The following is a 22,832-nucleotide window of genomic DNA, read 5'->3' as shown; positions in this document are numbered from 1 at the left end:
TGATATCATTAACAATTTGGATGAATGCCATTTCTGTCTCCTCTGCCTCTAAATTCTTATCTCCCTCTGCTCTTTACTTGGTGCGGAGGTAATTTGGGGGGCTGTTCGTAAAGTGGGCTTCTTGCTGTTGTTTCTTCAACGGGCCCAACAACCACGGCGGCCTTTGTTCAGCCCTTTTAACTTTCTTCTCAAATCTTTGTTCTTCTCGTTTAGTAGCTTGTTCTATCCAAACTTAAATATCGTCTAGCTGCTTACATATTTTTCCTTGCTTTTTTCCTTTGTTTACAGCTTTTTTTTTCTTCTAAATTCCTTTGAATAGTTTGCAAAGGTTCCACTAACAATTTCCCCCAAACCATGTGCTTTGTTTTTGAACTTTTTCCAAACAATGGTCAAATGTTACTCTATTTATATATTTCTTTAGGATTTTTTTAGGGACGTCCCAACTAATTTATTATCTTATTTACCCGCCTAGATAGTCGTTTATACTCTTATTTTGCGCGGCAATCATCGAGATTTATGACTGCGTCACGGCATATTTCAGGTTCATATATATATATATCCTTTCGGTTGATATATATATATATATATATATATATATATACTTATATACTTCATATGAAGATTACTTTTATCAAGCGCTTTTACTCATCAGGTGCTGTATTTTTGGAAGGTTTCCCTTATTTTTAACAATCTCCAAAAATCCTTTACGAGGGATTCTTTCACCCTCTAGTCTAAACTGCGTCACCAGTTTTCCTTACGAATGTCACCTATGGCCGAAGTGTACATTCGCCGCATATCTTGTGTATACCCTTTATTTATTTTTTTTTTTTTGACATACATACTCCCCAACGATATGCAAATATTTCCTATTTGTGGAACGTTTTTCTTCGACTTTTTCACGAGAGGAAAAACGGGATTTTCACCAGCCTTGTTATATATAAATTTTAAACAGCCCTACCGTCTCTTGTACGTGCATCCTCTCTCCGGCCGGGTTCCTTCTTCAAACGGGCCGCGATCGACCGAAATGCCCCCTCTTTCAAAGTAAGAGGGCTGACGTCAGTAATTCTTGGCCTTCAGTCCACCGCGGTCCGAGAAATTCAGAAATGAATCCCCGGGTTTTTTCGGCACCAGAAAATGTCAGGTTTAGAACCATATACATTCAATAATTCTGTCTAATTTTCAAAGACATCAGCTGAGGGAGGGGTCGGGAGGTGCCAGCGCTTGGAGATGAGTCCGTCTCCTTGCCTGACCAGTTCCAATCCCTGCCTCCCTCCAACAGTTGAGCTGGTTTTATTAACAAAGGGTCATGTGACCTAGGTACAAACATAAGGCGGGACGAAGTAGACAAAGAAGTGGGTGTCGTGAAAGATGACACCCCCTTAACTAAAAGGTGTCATGATGGAAGTTTCCACTGGGTCATGCAACATTCTATTCTAGTTACTACACTATATAAACCAAAAGACATAATAATAAGCATAAAATACATTCATACTTCACAGTCAGTTTTTCCTGTATTTAAGACACACACACTGGTCATTCGACTAGAGTTTCAGGAACATCGCGTTGAACAGGACCCTACTGTAGGAACTCTCACTGTCCACTTTGCAGTCTGGTAATAAACCAATTGGTCCGGGACCAATGAAAGTAGAACAAGAATTAGCAAAGGCATTATAGTCTTGGTCTGTTAATAGAGTCAGGGACTTAACTAAGACAAAGTCAGGGACTTTTGGTCTTTGTGTGTTCAGAGATATTGGGTTAATCACAAAGTGGAGATCAATTTCGGGTAATTTAGAAAATAATTGTTGTTTAAACTATTAAGTAAGTGATTAATATGGGTCAGAAAGCAACAAAAGGGATGGGTTTATTGTCAGACTGCAAAATGAAAATCGGAGAGTTACCGGGACGAGATATCATGGTCCAGCTTGGGCTAAGCCTAGTGGCCACCCAAAATGGCCTCCGACCCAGGGAATTACAGACCAAAAATATCTTCCACACCACCACATCTAACAGCTTCTACTCTCTCGACATTGTCGGGAATGATTCTGCCAAGGTAGCTGAAAGTCTAAGAGAACAGTCTGAAGATATCTGCCCAGCAGCCCCAGGACAGGAACAACAAACATGGCCATTACATGTCACCCTGAAGTTCATGGGAGACCGGACGACAAGTGGTTAAACCAATTCTCACAGTTGCCCACTCAACGAATCATAATTAACCACGTATATGCAACTGACCTAATGGACAACCCATTGCCCCCCGGACACATTGCCTATGGGGATGGATCATCATCAAAAACCCTGGATGGAGAAAAACACAACGTATATGCCGTGGTGACTCAAAAAGACAACCTCAAGACAGGACGACTCCCCGGCGACTGGTCTGCACAAGCCGCAGAAATAGTGGCACTGACAGAGGCATGTAGACTATTCCTAGAACAAGACGTGACGGTGGAAAGACACAGCCCAATCCCTGCTGAATTCCTAAGAGAAATGCAAAATCATGCCCCAGAAAAAGAGAAACTGCAATGGGAAACAAAAGGAGCCACTCAACACAAGAACGGACTCTATGCAGTAGAAAACAAGCCATGCGTCCCACGATCATTGTTTGAAGTAATTGCCAAATTGAGCCATGGGAGGAGCCATGTCTCAACAGAAGGGATGATCAGTACAGTACAACAAACAATGCATGTTCCCAGAGGTCTCCAAACTTACTTCAATTTTTTTGCAGAAACTGTCTAAACTGCTGTAGACACAACTCTCAAGGCAATGAACGACCCAAGCATGGAACAAGGCAAACAGGAACATATCCCTTCGAGCTTCTGAACATGGATTTCACCAAACTGAACCAAAGTGCTGGACTCGTCGAACAAACCATTAGAACAGTAAAACTCAGACTCAGAAAAACCATGGAAGATACAGGAAAACGATGGCAAGAATGCCTGAGCCTGGTAGAAACGTACATGAGAATCATTCCAACAGCACAGGGATGCACACCATTTGAGGCAGTGAAAGACAGACCCTTCCACTGAACAATGTGGGAAAAAGATCTGGTGGTAGAAGAGAAAAGGGAAACAGAATCCCTCACTAAGTGGTTATGCAAAATGTTCCAAGAAAGAACTGTGATGAATGCAAAATAATCTGCCGACATCTTCTCTGTCTCCCACAGAGGAGGTCCTGTCCCCAGGAGACCTGGTACTCGTCAAGGTGATAAAAAGAAAGTGCTGGTCTTCTCCACGTTGGGACGGACCTCACCGTGTGATTTTGGCCATCATCATCACCGCTCTGTGTTCAACCACATGGGGGGAACGTACCAGAACCTTGGTACACTCCCACTGGAGGAGAATGCCCCACTAGCTGGTTCAGGAAACGATCAGGGGCCCCCAGATCTGCATCCCATCAACCAAGACACCAATCGTCGTTCAAGTCCCTTTGCTCAGCCTACAGCTTACTCACTTGGGATTACACAGGACTGACTCGTTATTTTTATTGGTACCTACAAGCTCCCAGAGTCTGAGTGGTCTGGCCAGACACCTTGGACCAGGTCCTCCTCCATACAGGCTACAAAACCATCAATTGGCCCCTTTCCAAAGAAGCTACCACCATGACCGCTAACTTCACCAAGTTAGCCACCACCATCAAAGATGGTAAACATATGCTAGACCTTACGACCAATATCCAACAAAAAGGCTGCATCAACCTATGCCTCCGACCGGACCGACCAGGAAAAGGCCCCCTCTTTACTATCACCATCCGCACTACTAGTCCAGCCATGGTCCCCAAAGTGATTGGTGTGAACCCCTTCGTACAACCATCCGCCACACGCCTACTCAAAATCCGTCCGGCAGGAACACCTAAGCCTGAGTAGATACACCTTATTCTCGCCCATGTCCAAACACAGGAAGAAAACGACTACAACCCGATGATGAGGAACAGTTGGTACAGATACACCGCACTCACAGCCGGCGCCACAACCAATGAGTTGTTATGTCTGTTCCCTCATGCCTACTGCCGTAGCCCAACCACAGCTATGGTCCAACCGACAGAACGAAGAACTCGCCAACCTCACCTACAACTGTAGTATCCTGGGTAATCTGAGAGAATCCTTCCAGCAAAGCTCGACCGCCTACATACCATGGTCGCAGTACCACTAGCAGCTACAGTCAATACCGCAACGTATGTCCAGTGCAACAACCGAACAGACTGTTATCCATCCTGTTTCAACTTCAGCGGACCGGATCCGAAGACCCCTTTGGACCAAGTTCACGTCACCAGGTGCGCCGAGATCAGACACATTCCTTCCCAATCATGGACAGTACTGGACCAAATATGGTGGCTCTGCGAATGGCAAGTGTATATGATCATCCCCACCAATACAACTGGGCTCTGTGTCCCTACATCTGCATCCGACCACACGTACGTTCTAACAGCAGACTCGATTCCAACTGTCGACGCCAACCCACATCTACCCACCAGGCGTCAACGACGGAGCTTTGATTTCTTCCCCCATGATTCAGTTTGGGGCTCGGATGTCCCCCTCTATTACAAACACTGGTCAGTCTCCTCCAAAATCATGATGGCGGTATTCCCCAGGGTAGGAACAGCGAAGAACACCCTACGTCTGGAAACCATTGACTACAGATTCCAGGCCCGACACTAATCAATTACTTGTTGCCCTGCAAATGACTGAAACGTATCTGTCCAAAGTCTTAGGGACAACTGTCAGTTTTGCCTGTATTTAAGACACACTCACTGGTCATTCGACTAGAGTTGCAGTAACATCGCAGTGAACAGGAGCCCACTGTAGGAACTCTCTGTCCACTTTGCAGTCTGGTCATACATATTTTCTATTTAAATTTATCTCACTCTTTCTTAGCCTGCTCCTGAAGTTGTATTTTCAGACCTAACAAACATTTCAGTTTTTTTGCCCTAATGTGCGTTTCATGCGCTGAAAATCATGTTTTGGCCAAGTATCATAGTTTTCACTATAACTTAACCTAACCCTAACCCTAACCCTAACTTTCATCACTTAGAATGATATCAAATGAAAAACCTACTTAATTTGGACGATTATACACTATATACACAGTAACTATGTGTCACTGACAGTTTGTTTCGCAGCGGGGGAACATTTCAGTTTTTATTGCCTTAATGTGCATTTCATGCGCTGAAAATCACGTTTTGGCCAAGTATCATAGTTTTCACTATAACTTAATTTCTAGCAATTAGAATGATGCAAAATGAAAAACTTACTTGAATTGGACAATTATACACTATATACACAGTAACTATGTGCCTCTGAGTGTTTGTTTCGCAGCAGGGGAACATTTCAGTTTTTATTGCCTTAACGTGCGTTTCATGCGCTGAAAATCACGTTTTGGCCAAGTATCATAGTTTTGACTATAACTTAATTTCTAGCACTTAGAATGATGCTAAATGCAATACTTACTTGAACTGGATGATTTTACACTATAGACACAGTAACTATGTGCCTCTGACAGTTTGTTTCGCAGCAGGGGAACATTTCAGTTTTTATTGCCTTAACGTGCGTTTCATGCGCTGAAAATCACGTTTTGGCCAAGTATCATAGTTTTCACTATAACTTAATTTCTAGCACTTAGAAAGATGCTAAATGCAATACTTACTTGAATTGGATGATTTTACACTATAGACACAGTAACTATGTGCCTCTGACAGTTTGTTTCGCAGCAGGGGAACATTTCAGTTTTTATTGCCTTAACGTGCGTTTCATGCGCTGAAAATCACGTTTTGGCCAAGTATCATAATTTTCACTATAACTTAATTTCTATCACTTAGAATGATGCCAAATGAAAAACTTACTTGAATTGGACAATAATACACTATATACACAGTAACTATGTGTCTCTGACAGTTTGTTTCGCAGCAGGGGAACATTTCAGTTTTTATTGCCTTAACGTGCGTTTCATGCGCTGAAAATCACGTTTTGGCCAAGTATCATAGTTTTCACTATAACTTAATTTCTATCACTTAGAATGATGCTAAATGCAAAACTTACTTGAATTGGACTATTTTACACTATATACACAGTAACTATGTGTCTCTGACAGTTTGTTTCGCAGCAGGGGGACATTTCAGTTTTTATTGCTAACGTGCGTTTCATGCGCTGAAAATCATGTTTTGGCCGAGTATGATAGTTTTCACTATAACTTAATTTCTATCACTTAGAATGATGCTAAATGAAAAACTTACTTGAATTGGACGATAATACACTATATACACAGTAACTATATGTCTCTGACAGTTTGTTTCGCAGCAGGGGAATATTTCAGTTTTTATTGCCTTAACGTGCGTTTCATGCGCTGAAAATCACGTTTTGGCCAAGTATCATAATTTTCACTATAACTTAATTTATATCACTTAGAATGATGCCAAATGAAAAACTTACTTGAATTGGACAATTATACACTATATACACAGTAACTATGTGTCTCTGACAGTTTGTTTCGCAGCAGGGGAACATTTCAGTTTTTATTGGCTTAACGTGCGTTTCATACGCTGAAAATTACGTTTTGGCCAAGTATCATAGTTTTCATTATAACTTAATATCTAGCCATTAGAATGATGCCAAATGAAAAACTTATTAAATTATAAAATTTGATGATATTACACTATGTCATTTGTGTCTCTGACATTTTTACACCGTTTTACAAGTTATGACTCCAGACTCTTAATTTACAATTCTGCCTTTATGGATACATTGCATCACCACCCCTTGAGTGGATCTCTTACCTCTCACTGTCTTTCACTTACCTTCATTCAGCATGTAGGTGTCAGATCACCTTGTACCTAATGTCTATTCATATTACCTCACCCGAAGTTATTACACAGAAGGGATTGTGTTGTGTTACCCCAAGTTTAGAGTCCCAACGGATGTGGGAAACTTACAGCGTCTGTCTGCCAGAGAGCAGCAGCTGGAACCGATTGTGACCAGGGTGGCATGGGTCCCTGATCATGTCCCTGGCTCTGCTGAGGTAACGAGGGCTGGCAATGTCTTCCAGTGAGGGCAGAGTAGCCGACGTTCTTCTGCGTAGTGGTGATACCTTTCTAAATAGCCTTTTTGTCTGCTGCCGTTCTTCCCGCGTACCACCAAATGTGCTTTTTATGTGCTGATAAGCACGTTTTGGTCGAATATGAAAGTTTTCAAGTGTGCACTTGACCCTAGATGACCTGGAGAGTGACAGTTACTCCTGAAGTTGAACCTCTTTTCATCGCACAATACAAGGAAAAAATTGCAAACCCTGTTAGCCAGCCTTTCTTATATTTCTCGAGGCGAACAAACAATTGCAAGGCCAACTAGTTAGTCTTTCTTACATTCCACGATCTTTTAATTCAATTGTAAAACCAGTTTGGCTAGTCTACCTTGCATTCTACGATCTTAAAAAACAAAGTTAAACCAGTATGACCACATGGTGCGACAAGAATAAACAATTATTAAGCCAGTTAGCCAGTCCATCCCACAATTCCCTCCTTTTGTGTCTGTGAAAATATTGAAATATTGAAGTGGCTGTTTCCATGAGCCAGAGAAGAACCAGTCAAGCCATCCTCGTTGTGGAACCGGATCTCCGGTCACAGCTCTCTGCATGTTCCTAATAGCCTGCAGGGCATCATGGACCGAGCAGGACATGCCGGCAGGGATGAAGGGGCAGCACGAGTCTCCCACCATGAAACACACACAGCCCCGCTGGGTGGCCACTCCGTCAAGAGCAGGGCAGCCCTGGAAAATCACCTGGGCCATAGCGGCTACCCAGCCTGACTGATGCGCCGACACAGGCCCGGAACCTGCCTTCACTACTATTTTTTATCACAAAATGCATGTTTTGGAGACTATTTATGGTAGTAAATACCCCTAGAAACATCCTGGATCTTTATTTTTAGACAGAATAGTGAAAATACATCCACCTACACAATCAACACTAACTCTGGGTAAAAGCACCAACCAGAACCGACTGGGCTTGGTTCTACTACAACCAACATGCAAAATAAAGTGCCCAAATGGAGGTCATTTATTCGGGCATAGAAGAACTTCTGAACATCCCTAGATGATAATTTTTATACAGAATAGTCAAAAATACAACCCCATTCCTATTGGACACACGTTAAGGGGGTATACACAAACCAGAACCGACTGGGCCTGGTTCTAATACAACCACTATTTTTGTCGCAAAATGCATGTTTTTGACACTATTTCTGGTGGGAAATAGTCTCAGAACATCCCTGGATCTTTATTCTTACAGAGAATAGTGAAAATACATCAAACCCACACAATCGACACTAATTGTGGGTAAAGCACCAACCAGAACCGACTGGGCCTGGTTCTAAACAACCACTTGTAAATAAAGTGCCCAAATTGAGGTCATTGATTAGGGCATAACAGAACTTCTGAACATCCCTAGAATATTATTTTTATAAAGAATAATAAAAAATACATCCCCATAATCATTGGACACAATTTATGGGTAAAAACACGAACCAGAACCGACTGGGCGTGGTTCTAATACAACCACTACTTTAACCGCAAAATGCCTGTTTTGGACACTGTTTGTGGTGGGAAATAGCTCCAGAATCACCCTGGATCATTATTGTTATACAAAATAGTGAAAATACATCCACTCACACAATAAACACAAATTCTGGGTAAAAGCACCAACCAAAACCGACTGGGCCTGTTTCTAAACCACCACTTGTAAATAAAGTGACCAAATGAAAGTAATTCATTCGGGCATAACAGAACTTCTGAACATCGCTAGATGATTACTTCTATACAGAATAGTCAAGTATACATCCCCATCATAATTGGACACAAGTTTCGTATACAAACACCCACCAGAACTGACTGGACCCTGTTATAATGCAGCCACTATTTTGTATCGCAAAATGCATGTTTTGGACACTATTTATGGAGGGAAATAGCCCCGGAACTGTCCTGGATCTTTATTTTTAGACAGAATAGTGAAAATACATCTACCCACACAATGGATACTATATCTGGGTAAAAGCACCAACCAGAACCGACTGGGCCTGGTTCTTAAAAACCACCACTTGTAAATAAAGTGCCCAAATTGAGGTCATTGATTCGGGCGTAACAAAACATCTGAACATCCCTAGATGATTATTTTTATACAGAATAATCAAAAATACATCCTTATCATCATTGGACACAATTTCAGGGTAAAAACACCAACCAGAATCGCCTGGGCCTGGTTCTAATACAACCACTATTTTAATCGCAAAATGCCTGTTTTGGACACTTTTTATGGTGGGAAATAGCTCCAGAATCACCTAGAATGATGCCAATGAAAGACTTACATGGATAGGACGATTTTACACTATTTCCACAGGAACTATGTGTCTCTGGCAGTTTGTTTGGCAGCAGGGGAACTTTTCAGTTTTTATTGCCTTAATGTACTTTTCATACCCTGAAAATCACGTTTTGGCCAAGTATGATTGTTTTCATTGTAACTTAATTTTTAGCAATGAGAATAATGCCAAATGGATAACTTACTTGAATTGGACGATTTTACACTATATACACAGTAACTATGTGTCTCTGACAGTTTTTTTGGCAGCAGGGGAATATGTAAGATTAGACAAAGTATCTTTGCAAATGCTTGTTCATATTGTATAAGTTTTTGTGAGTATAACAGCATTGTAGTCATCCTTACGGCTGACATAGCAGCATAAACACCCAACTGTCTGACTGAATAAACAATCTTAGTCTTGTGATTGGGGTGACATGTCAGCACAAATATTCAACTGTCTGACACTGATCAATTACTTTTTGCCCTGCAAATGACTGAAATGTATCTGTCCAAAGTCCTAGTGACAACTGTCAGTTTTTCCTGTATTCAAGACACACACACTGGTCATTCGACTAGAGTTTCAGGAACATCGCGTTGAACAGGACCCTACTGTAGGAACTCTCACTGTCCACTTTGCAGTCTGGTAATAAACCAATTGGTCCGGGACCAATGAAAGTAGAACAAGAATTAGCAAAGGCATTATAGTCTTGGTCTGTTAATAGAGTCAGGGACTTAACTAAGACAAAGTCAGGGACTTTTGGTCTTTGTGTGTTCAGAGATATTGGGTTAATCACAAAGTGGAGATCAATTTCGGGTAATTTAGAAAATAATTGTTGTTTAAACTATTAAGTAAGTGATTAATATGGGTCAGAAAGCAACAAAAGGGATGGGTTTATTGTCAGACTGCAAAATGAAAATCGGAGAGTTACCGGGACGAGATATCATGGTCCAGCTTGGGCTAAGCCTAGTGGCCACCCAAAATGGCCTCCGACCCAGGGAATTACAGACCAAAAATATCTTCCACACCACCACATCTAACAGCTTCTACTCTCTCGACATTGTCGGGAATGTTTCTGCCAAGGTAGCTGAAAGTCTAAGAGAACAGTCTGAAGATATCTGCCCAGCAGCCCCAGGACAGGAACAACAAACATGGCCATTACGTGTCACCCTGAAGTTCATGGGAGACCGGACGACAAGTGGTTAAACCAATTCTCACAGTTGCCCACTCAACGAATCATAATTAACCACGTATATGCAACTGACCTAATGGACAACCCATTGCCCCCCGGACACATTGCCTATGGGGATGGATCATCATCAAAAACCCTGGATGGAGAAAAACACAACGTATATGCCGTGGTGACTCAAAAAGACAACCTCAAGACAGGACGACTCCCCGGCGACTGGTCTGCACAAGCCGCAGAAATAGTGGCACTGACAGAGGCATGTAGACTATTCCTAGAACAAGACGTGACGGTGGAAAGACACAGCCCAATCCCTGCTGAATTCCTAAGAGAAATGCAAAATCATTCCCCAGAAAAAGAGAAACTGCAATGGGAAACAGAAGGAGCCACTCAACACAAGAATGGACTCTATGCAGTAGAAAACAAGCCATGCGTGACACGATCATTGTTTGAAGTAATTGCCAAATTGAGCCATGGGAGGAGCCATGTCTCAACAGGAGGGATGATCAGTACAGTACAACAAACAATGCATGTTCCCAGAGGTCTCCAAACTTACCTCAATTATTTTGCAGAAACTGTCTAAACTGCTGTAGACACAACTCTCAAGGCAATGAACAACCCAAGCATGGAACAAGGCAAACAGGAACATATCCCTTCGAGCTTCTGAACATGGATTTCATCAAACTGAACCAAAGTGCTGGACTCGTCGAACAAACCATTAGAACAGTAAAACTCAGACTCAGAAAAACCATGGAAGATACAGGAAAACCATGGCAAGAATGCCTGAGCCTGGTAGAAACGTACATGAGAATCATTCCAACAGCACAGGGATGCACACCATTTGAGGCAGTGAAAGACAGAATCTTCCACTAACAATGTGGGAAAAAGATCTGGTGGTAAAAGAGAAAGGAGAAACAGAATCCCTCAATAAGTGGTTATGCAAAATGTTCCAAGAAAGAACTGTGATGAATGCAAAATAATCTGCCGACATCTTCTCTGTCTCCCACAGAGGAGGTCCTGTCCCCAGGAGACCTGGTACTCGTCAAGGTGATAAAAAGAAAGTGCTGGTCTTCTCCACGTTGGGACGGACCTCACCGTGTGATTTTGGCCATCATCATCACCGCTCTGTGTTCAACCACATGGGGGGAACGTACCAGAACCTTGGTACACTCCCACTGGAGGAGAATGCCCCACTAGCTGGTTCAGGAAACGATCAGGGGCCCCCAGATCTGCATCCCATTAACCAAGACACCAATCGTTGTTCAAGTACCTTTGCTCAGCCTACAGCTTACTCACTTGGGATTACACAGGACTGACTCCAGTTATTTTTATTGGTACCTACAAGCTCCCAGAGTCTGAATGGTCTGGCCAGACACCTTGGACCAGGTCCTCCTCCATACAGGCTACAAAACCATCACATGGCCCCTTTCCAAAGAAGCTACCACCATGACCGCTAACTTCACCAAGTTAGCCACCACCATCAAAGATGGTAAACATATGCTAGACCTTACGACCAATATCCAACAAAAAGGCTGCATCAACCTATGCCTCTGACCGGACCGACCAGGAAAAGGCCCCCTCTTTACGATCACCATCCGCACTACTAGTCCAGCCATGGTCCCCAAAGTGATTGGTGTGAACCCCTTCGTACAACCATCCGCCACGCGCCTACTCAAAATCCGTCCGGCAGGAACACCTAAGCCTGAGTAGATACACCTTATTCTCGCCCATGTCCAAACACAGGAAGAAAACGACTACAACCCGATGATGAGGAACAGTTGGTACAGATACACCGCACTCACAGCCCGCGCCACAACCAATGAGTTGTTATGTCTGTTCCCTTTTGCCTACTGCCGTAGCCCAACCACAGCTATGGTCCAACCGACAGAACGAAGAACTCGCCAACCTCACCTACAACTGTATCCTGGGTAATCTGAGAGAATCCTTCCAGCAAAGCTCGACCGCCTACATACCATGGTCGCAGTACCACTAGCAGCTACAGTCAATACCGCAACGTATGTCCAGTGCAACAACCGAACAGACTGTTATCCATCCTGTTTCAACTTCAGCGGACCGGATCCGAAGACCCCTTTGGACCAAGTTCACGTCACCAGGTGCGCCGGGATCAGACACATTCCTTCCCAATCATGGACAGTACTGGACCAAATATGGTGGCTCTGCGAATGGCAAGTGTATATGATCATCCCCACCAATACAACTGGGCTCTGTGTCCCTACATCTGCATCCGACCACACGTACGTTCTAACAGCAGACTCGATTCCAACTGTCGACGCCAACCCACATCTACCCACCAGGCGTCAACGACGGAGCTTTGATTTCTTCCCCCATGATTCAGTTTGGGGCTCGGATGTCCCCCTCTAATACAAACACTGGTCAGTCTCCTCCAAAATCATGATGGCGGTATTCCCCAGGGTAGGAACAGCGAAGAACACCCTACATCTGGAAACCATTGACTACAGATTCCAGGCCCGACACTAATCAATTACTTGTTGCCCTGCAAATGACTGAAACGTATCTGTCCAAAGTCTTAGGGACAACTGTCAGTTTTGCCTGTATTTAAGACACACTCACTGGTCATTCGACTAGAGTTGCAGTAACATCGCAGTGAACAGGAGCCCACTGTAGGAACTCTCTGTCCACTTTGCAGTCTGGTCATACATATTTTCTATTTAAATTTATCTCACTCTTTCTTAGCCTGCTCCTGAAGTTGTATTTTCAGACCTAACAAACATTTCAGTTTTTTTGCCCTAATGTGCGTTTCATGCGCTGAAAATCATGTTTTGGCCAAGTATCATAGTTTTCACTATAACTTAACCTAACCCTAACCCTAACAATAACTTTCATCACTTAGAATGATATCAAATGAAAAACCTACTTAATTTGGACGATTATACACTATATACACAGTAACTATGTGTCACTGACAGTTTGTTTCGCAGCGGGGGAACATTTCAGTTTTTATTGCCTTAATGTGCATTTCATGCGCTGAAAATCACGTTTTGGCCAAGTATCATAGTTTTCACTATAACTTAATTTCTAGCACTTAGAATGATGCAAAATGAAAAACTTACTTGAATTGGACAATTACACACTATATACACAGTAACTATGTGCCTCTGAGTGTTTGTTTCGCAGCAGGGGAACATTTCAGTTTTTATTGCCTTAACGTGCGTTTCATGCGCTGAAAATCACGTTTTGGCCAAGTATCATAGTTTTCACTATAACTTAATTTCTAGCACTTAGAATGATGCTAAATGCAATACTTACTTGAACTGGATGATTTTACACTATAGACACAGTAACTATGTGCCTCTGACAGTTTGTTTCGCAGCAGGGGAACATTTCAGTTTTTATTGCCTTAACGTGCGTTTCATGCGCTGAAAATCACGTTTTGGCCAAGTATCATAATTTTCACTATAACTTAATTTCTATCACTTAGAATGATGCCAAATGAAAAACTTACTTGAATTGGACAATAATACACTATATACACAGTAACTATGTGTCTCTGACAGTTTGTTTCGCAGCAGGGGAACATTTCAGTTTTTATTGCCTTAACGTGCGTTTCATGCGCTGAAAATCACGTTTTGGCCAAGTATCATAGTTTTCACTATAACTTAATTTCTATCACTTAGAATGATGCTAAATGCAAAACTTACTTGAATTGGACTATTTTACACTATATACACAGTAACTATGTGTCTCTGACAGTTTGTTTCGCAGCAGGGGGACATTTCAGTTTTTATTGCTAACGTGCGTTTCATGCGCTGAAAATCATGTTTTGGCCGAGTATGATAGTTTTCACTATAACTTAATTTCTATCACTTAGAATGATGCTAAATGAAAAACTTACTTGAATTGGACGATAATACACTATATACACAGTAACTATATGTCTCTGACAGTTTGTTTCGCAGCAGGGGAATATTTCAGTTTTTATTGCCTTAACGTGCGTTTCATGCGCTGAAAATCACGTTTTGGCCAAGTATCATAATTTTCACTATAACTTAATTTATATCACTTAGAATGATGCCAAATGAAAATCTTACTTGAATTGGACAATTATACACTATATACACAGTAACTATGTGTCTCTGACAGTTTGTTTCGCAGCAGGGGAACATTTCAGTTTTTATTGGCTTAACGTGCGTTTCATGCGCTGAAAATCACGTTTTGGCCAAGTATCATAGTTTTCATTATAACTTAATATCTAGCCATTAGAATGATGCCAAATGAAAAACTTATTAAATTATAAAATTTGATGATATTACACTATGTCATTTGTGTCTCTGACATTTTTACACCGTTTTACAAGTTATGACTCCAGACTCTTAATTTACAATTCTGCCTTTATGGATACATTGCATCACCACCCCTTGAGTGGATCTCTTACCTCTCACTGTCTTTCACTTACCTTCATTCAGCATGTAGGTGTCAGATCACCTTGTACCTAATGTCTATTCATATTACCTCACCCGAAGTTATTACACAGAAGGGATTGTGTTGTGTTACCCCAAGTTTAGAGTCCCAACGGATGTGGGAAACTTACAGCGTCTGTCTGCCAGAGAGCAGCAGCTGGAACCGATTGTGACCAGGGTGGCATGGGTCCCTGATCATGTCCCTGGCTCTGCTGAGGTAACGAGGGCTGGCAATGTCTTCCAGTGAGGGCAGAGTAGCCGACGTTCTTCTGCGTAGTGGTGATACCTTTCTAAATAGCCTTTTTGTCTGCTGCCGTTCTTCCCGCGTACCACCAAATGTGCTTTTTATGTGCTGATAAGCACGTTTTGGTCGAATATGAAAGTTTTCAAGTGTGCACTTGACCCTAGATGACCTGGAGAGTGACAGTTACTCCTGAAGTTGAACCTCTTTTCATCGCACAATACAAGGAAAAAATTGCAAACCCTGTTAGCCAGCCTTTCTTATATTTCTCGAGGCGAACAAACAATTGCAAGGCCAACTAGTTAGTCTTTCTTACATTCCACGATCTTTTAATTCAATTGTAAAACCAGTTTGGCTAGTCTACCTTGCATTCTACGATCTTAAAAAACAAAGTTAAACCAGTATGACCACATGGTGCGACAAGAATAAACAATTATTAAGCCAGTTAGCCAGTCCATCCCACAATTCCCTCCTTTTGTGTCTGTGAAAATATTGAAATATTGAAGTGGCTGTTTCCATGAGTCAGAGAAGAACCAGTCAAGCCATCCTCGTTGTGGAACCGGATCTCCGGTCACAGCTCTCTGCATGTTCCTAATAGCCTGCAGGGCATCATGGACCGAGCAGGACATGCCGGCAGGGATGAAGGGGCAGCACGAGTCTCCCACCATGAAACACACACAGCCCCGCTGGGTGGCCACTCCGTCAAGAGCAGGGCAGCCCTGGAAAATCACCTGGGCCATAGCGGCTACCCAGCCTGACTGATGCGCCGACACAGGCCCGGAACCTGCCTTCAATGGTCTTTAAATGCAGGGCGTTCCTTGCCGCTCCCACTCAAGGGAACTGAGCCATTAGGATTTTGGATGAGACTGACCAGTATTTGTGTTTGAGGGACACATCCGAGCCACACACTGGATCATGGTCGTGAGCTCCGTCAATAATGTGCCCAAATGGAGGTCATTGATTCGGGAATAACAGAACTTCTGAAGATCCCTAGATGATTATTTTTATACATAATAATCAAAAATACATCCTCATCGTCAATGGATACAATTTTTCGGGTAAATTCACCAACCAGAACAGACTGGGCCTGGTTCTAATACAACCACTATTTTAATCGCAGAATGCCTGTTTTGGACACTGTTTATGGTGGGAAAATAGCTCCAGAACCATCCTGGATCATTATTTTTACACAGAATAGTGAAAATACATCCATCTACACATTCAACACTAATTATGGGTAGAAGCACCAACCAGAACCGACTGGGCCTGGTTCTAATACGACCTCTTTTTTAATCGCAAAATGCCTGTTTTGGACAATGTTTATGGTGGGAAACATTATTTTTATAGAAAATAGTGAAACTACATCCACCCACTCAATCAACACAAATTCTGGGTAAATACACCAACCAGAACCGATTGGGCCTTGTTCTAATACAACCACTATTTTTATCGCAAAATGTTTTGGACACTATTGACGGTGTGAAATATTCCCAGAACATCCCTGCATCTTTAATTTTACACATAATAGTGAAAATGCATCCATCCACACAATTGACACTAAATCTGGGTAAAAGCGGCAACCAGAACCGACTGGGCCCGGTTCTAATTCAACCACCGTGCAAAATAAAGATCCATTGGAGGTTTTGGATTCTTGTGTAAAAAAAGCCCCAAAACATCCCTACATGATTATTTTTAAACAGAATAGTAAAATATACATCCCCATCCTCTTTGGACACAAGTTTCGGATATAAACAGCAACCAGAACCGAGACTACCCAGTTATAATGCAACTATCCATCGTTCCTGCCTGCCTAAAATCTGCCACCATCATTCCTGTCCCCAAAAAGGCCAACCATCTGCAGCTTGAACGATTACAGGCCTGTTGCTCTCACGCCTGTGATCATGAAGTGCTTTGAAAAGTTGGTGGCCCGACACATCAGAAGGACAATCCCCCCCTCAGTTGACCCTCACCAGTTTGCTTATAGAGAAAACAGGTCCACTGAGGATGCTATCGCTGTGGCTCTTCACACAGCACTGAGCCACCTGGAGCACCGGGGGAACTATGTGACGATGCTTTTCATAGACTATAGCTCAGCCTTTAACACCATCAAGCCGGACATCCTGAAGGACAAACTCTACCACCTTGGACTATCCTCTTCAATCTGCTGCTGGGTAAAGAACTTCTTGACTGGTCGACCACAAACTATCAGAATGGGTCCACACCTCTCTTCCGCCATTACACTGAACACTGGCTCACCACAAGGCTGTGTACTGAGTCCTGTCCTGTACTCCTTGTACACATACGACTGCACACCAGCCCACCAGTCAAACTCTATCATCAAATTCGCCGATGACACCACTGTGATCGGACTCATCTCAGGCGGGGATGAGTCAGCTTACAGAGACGAGGTCGACAAACTGTCTTCTTGGTGCTCGGCGAACAATCTTACACTAAATACCGCAAAGACTAAAGAAATAATCCTGGACTTTCGCAAGCGCAGCACAGACCTGGCCCCACTCCTCATTAACGGAGTATGTGTAGACAGGGTCCAATCCTTCAAATTTCTGGGAGTCCACGTCACGGATAGGCTCTCCTGGTCCACAAACACCACAGTGTTAGTAAAGAAGGCCCAGAAACGACTCCACTTTCTCAGGGTACTGAGAAGGGACAAATTGGACACCAAGCTTCTGGCAACCTTCTACAGAGCCACTGTGGAGAGCATCCTGACTTACGGCATTACAGTGTGGTATACCGGAAGCACGGCAGCAGACAAAAAAGCCATACAGAGGGTGATAAACACTGCCCAGAAGATCGTCGGCTGCTCTCTGCCATCACTAGAAGACATTGCCAACCCCCGATACCTTAGAAGAGCCGGGTCCATTGTTGGAGACCCATACCACCCTGGACACGGCCTGTTCCAGTTGCTTCCATCTGGCAGACGCTACAGGTCCTACAAAGCACGGACAAACAGGCTCAAGGACAGCTTTTTCCCAACAGCCATCAGGTCTCTGAACCTGCAGCAACACGTGACGTGACGACTACACATATCCCTACTATGAAATTAAGTATACGGAAAACAAATTCTCCAGACTTCCAGCCCCAACAGATGTCTACAGGGGTGAACAACATTTTAGGAAAATTATAAATAAGATAGCCAACAAAACCATTCCAGCAGGAAGAATAAAAACGATACTACCCGAGGTACCAACAGAAGCAATAGACAAGATAAAAACAAGAGACGAATTAAGACAAACTGACCCGGACTCCCAACGTATAACAGAACTAAATAGAGAGATAGAATCAATTATAAACAAACATAGGAGAGAGAAATGGAAAGAAACAATTGAAGACAAAAAATCGGACACAACCAAACTATTCCGACTGATAAAACATTTAAATGGCGGCAAACAAGCAAGCAACAACGAAGCAATAAAATTTAAAGGTAAATACATAACAACTCCAAAGAAAATAGCGGACAAATTCAACAAGCAATATTCATCAGTAATACCCCACAAGACAACAAGAACAGCAAGACGAGTTACAAAAGACCTGAAGAAAAACAACAACAACATAGAACCAATTACTATAAGCCAGACAAAGGAAGCAATAAAGAAAGCCAAGGCTTCGAAAGCCTTAGGCCCAGACAAAATATCTACTCTTCACCTTAAACATTTAGGCGACAAAGGACTACAATATTTAACCGACATTTTTAACCTGTCCCTGAAAACAAGTTCGATTCCTGCAATCTGGAAGTCCTCAATCATTATTCCTCTTCTTAAACCTGGTAAACCTGCAAATGAATCCTCATCATACCGTCCCGTCTCTCTTCTATGTCCCAGCATAAAGATCCTAGAACGAGTTATTCTACCAACCCTCACAGAACATCTACCAGTCCCTGACATCCAGCATGGCTTCAGGTCAAACCACTCCACTGTCACAGCTCTGCACGAGTTCACAGAATCAGTGGCAGGCGGCTTTAATGAGAATAAACCGGCAAACCGTACCCTGCTAGTCCAAATCGACCTTAGCAAGGCATTTGATATGGTCTCTCATGAAAAGCTACTCAAAGACCTGAGTTTGACCACCCTACCGAGCTGTATAAAGAGATGGCTCAACTGCTACCTGTCAGGAAGACAATCAAGAGTACATTTCAGGAATGCTACATCCAGCTCGCGCAATGTCAGGACAGGGGTGCCGCAAGGAGCGGTTACCTCACCAATACTATTCAACTTCTACCTATCTAACCTTCCTGCAATACCTGAAGATGTCTTTCTAATACAATATGCGGACGATATTTCAATCTTCGTTAAAGGTACGAACGTCGAATCTCTCTCTGCCAAAGCCAACAACTTCTTGGAGAAGCTGGCAGATTTTTTAGAAGAACGACAGCTGGTTGTGTCCCCGGAGAAATCCACAGTGACCTGGTTTACCCCAGCCACTGCTGAAGCTAACCTCCATCCCAAGATCACCATCAAAGGGGTACCAGTAAAACTGGAAAAAACGCCAAAACTACTTGGTGTCACATTTGACACTATGTTTTGTTTTGGCCCGCACATCAAGCAGACAGTTGCAAAGGCAAAGAAAAAGCTGAACCTACTTAAATCACTAGCAGGCTCCAGCTGGGGTTGTGAAAAAGAAACACTACTCCTAACATACAAATCTATCGTCCGTTCTGTCCTTGAATATGCGAGCCCAGTATGGTCGCCAATAATTAAAGACACACACTGGAACCGGCTTCAATCAATTCAAAACCAAGCACTCAGGATAGCATCCGGATGTCTCTCTATGTCAGCCATAGACCACCTGCATGCTGAGTGCGCGGTTATGCCTCTGAAGGAGCACTGTGAAATGATCGGAAAGCAGTACCTGGCGGCATGCCATCTTGAAGGCCATCCAGGTCGCAGACTTCTTCAAGCAAACCAGAAACCAAGAAAGATGAAAAAGACCATCATCACACAGCATGGCAAGGAAATAGAAAAAGAATACGACAAGCCAAATCCTACCAAAGAAGACTACAAACAATGCGTCAAATCCATTCACACCAAAGAAGTTCAAAACATCCTCAACAAGGCAAAACCCAACAAAGTCCTCAATGCCCAACCACCTCTAATAAACCAAGAAGAAAAACTGCTGAGCAGGAAGGTGAGATCCGAGCTCGCCAGGCTCAGATCAGGCTACAGCAGGAAACTAAACAGCTACCTGTCCAGGATCGATCCAGGAATACAAGATGCCTGCCCAAAATGCAACTTTTCCCCCCACAATACTGAACATCTTTTTTCGTGCACAAATGACCCCACAAATCTAACCATCCAAGACCTCTGGACAAGACCAAAGTTGGTCGCAGAATTTTTAAAACTAGACGATTAAGAGAACATTTGTAACCGGTTTTTCTATCACTACGACATACAACACAACACAGAACAAAAAGAAGCTTGACCCCCAGAATTCAGTACCAGAGAGGCTAATCAATCAATCAATGAAATTAAGTCAAGTCGAAATGAAGTAACAGGAAGGTCGTTTGGCGCAGATCTGCCTTCCAAAGGCTGACTGAGGGAGGGTAAGTATAAAGACTGAGAGGTAAGTGATCCACCTTATTCTTGTTGGCATCGGTGAGGCATCTTGCAGTCGCCGCAAAATGGCGCTCAAGGCGGAGAGCTAACAAGTATGAATATGTCATAAATAAATGTCATAAATGTGTCTGGCCTGGGAAGACGAACTTGTGGAGAAGCACTATACAATTTCGTCATACGCTGCTGAGGGTATGATGACTACTAGGCTTTTTGTCAAGTCAATGATGACGACAATGCCTATGTCTGATTTTCATTTTTTCATTTTTTCAACTACTATTTTTTATCACAAAATGCATGTTTTGGAGACTATTTATGGTAGTAAATACCCCTAGAACCATCCTGGATCTTTATTTTTAGACAGAATAGTGAAAATACATCCACCTACACAATCAACACTAACTCTGGGTAAAAGCACCAACCAGAACCGACTGGGCTTGGTTCTACTACAACCAACATGCAAAATAAAGTGCCCAAATGGAGGTCATTTATTCGGGCATAGAAGAACTTCTGAACATCCCTAGATGATAATTTTTATACAGAATAGTCAAAAATACAACCCCATTCCTATTGGACACACGTTAAGGGGGTATACACAAACCAGAACCGACTGGGCCTGGTTCTAATACAACCACTATTTTTGTCGCAAAATGCATGTTTTTGACACTATTTCTGGTGGGAAATAGTCTCAGAACATCCCTGGATCTTTATTCTTACAGAGAATAGTGAAAATACATCAAACCCACACAATCGACACTAATTGTGGGTAAAGCACCAACCAGAACCGACTGGGCCTGGTTCTAAACAACCACTTGTAAATAAAGTGCCCAAATTGAGGTCATTGATTAGGGCATAACAGAACTTCTGAACATCCCTAGAATATTATTTTTATAAAGAATAATAAAAAATACATCCCCATAATCATTGGACACAATTTCTGGGTAAAAACACGAACCAGAACCGACTGGGCGTGGTTCTAATACAACCACTACTTTAACCGCAAAATGCCTGTTTTGGACACTGTTTGTGGTGGGAAATAGCTCCAGAATCATCCTGGATCATAATTGTTATACAAAATAGTGAAAATACATCCACTCACACAATAAACACAAATTCTGGGTAAAAGCACCAACCAAAACCGACTGGGCCTGTTTCTAAACCACAACTTGTAAATAAAGTGACCAAATGAAAGTAATTCATTCGGGCATAACAGAACTTCTGAACATCGCTAGATGATTACTTCTATACAGAATAGTCAAGTATACATCCCCATCATAATTGGACACAAGTTTCGTATACAAACACCCACCAGAACCGACTGGACCCTGTTATAATGCAGCCACTATTTTGTATCGCAAAATGCATGTTTTGGACACTATTTATGGAGGGAAATAGCCCCGGAACTGTCCTGGATCTTTATTTTTAGACAGAATAGTGAAAATACATCTACCCACACAATGGATACTATATCTGGGTAAAAGCACCAACCAGAACCGACTGGGCCTGGTTCTTAAAAAACACCACTTGTAAATAAAGTGCCCAAATTGAGGTCATTGATTCGGGCGTAACAAAACTTCTGAACATCCCTAGATGATTATTTTTATACAGAATAATCAAAAATACATCCTTATCATCATTGGACACAATTTCAGGGTAAAAACACCAACCAGAATCGCCTGGGCCTGGTTCTAATACAACAACTATTTTAATCGCAAAATGCCTGTTTTGGACACTTTTTATGGTGGGAAATAGCTCCAGAATCACCTAGAATGATGCCAATGAAAGACTTATATGGATAGGACGATTTTACACTATATACACAGGAACTATGTGTCTCTGACAGTGCGTTGGCAGCAGGGGAACTTTTCAGTTTTTATTGCCTTAATGTGCTTTTCATGGCCTGATAATCACGTTTTGGCCAAGTATGATAGTTTTCATTGTAACTTAATTTCTATCACTTTGAACGATGCCAAATAAAAAACTTACTTGAATTGGAAGATTTTACACTATATACACAGTAACTGTGTCTCTGACAGTTTGTTTGGCAGCAGGGGAACTTTTCAGTT

Source organism: Stigmatopora nigra, unplaced genomic scaffold (genome assembly GCF_051989575.1).
Source record: "Stigmatopora nigra isolate UIUO_SnigA unplaced genomic scaffold, RoL_Snig_1.1 HiC_scaffold_28, whole genome shotgun sequence".
Taxonomy (NCBI): domain Eukaryota; kingdom Metazoa; phylum Chordata; class Actinopteri; order Syngnathiformes; family Syngnathidae; genus Stigmatopora; species Stigmatopora nigra.
Note: the sequence above shows the minus strand (reverse complement) of the source record.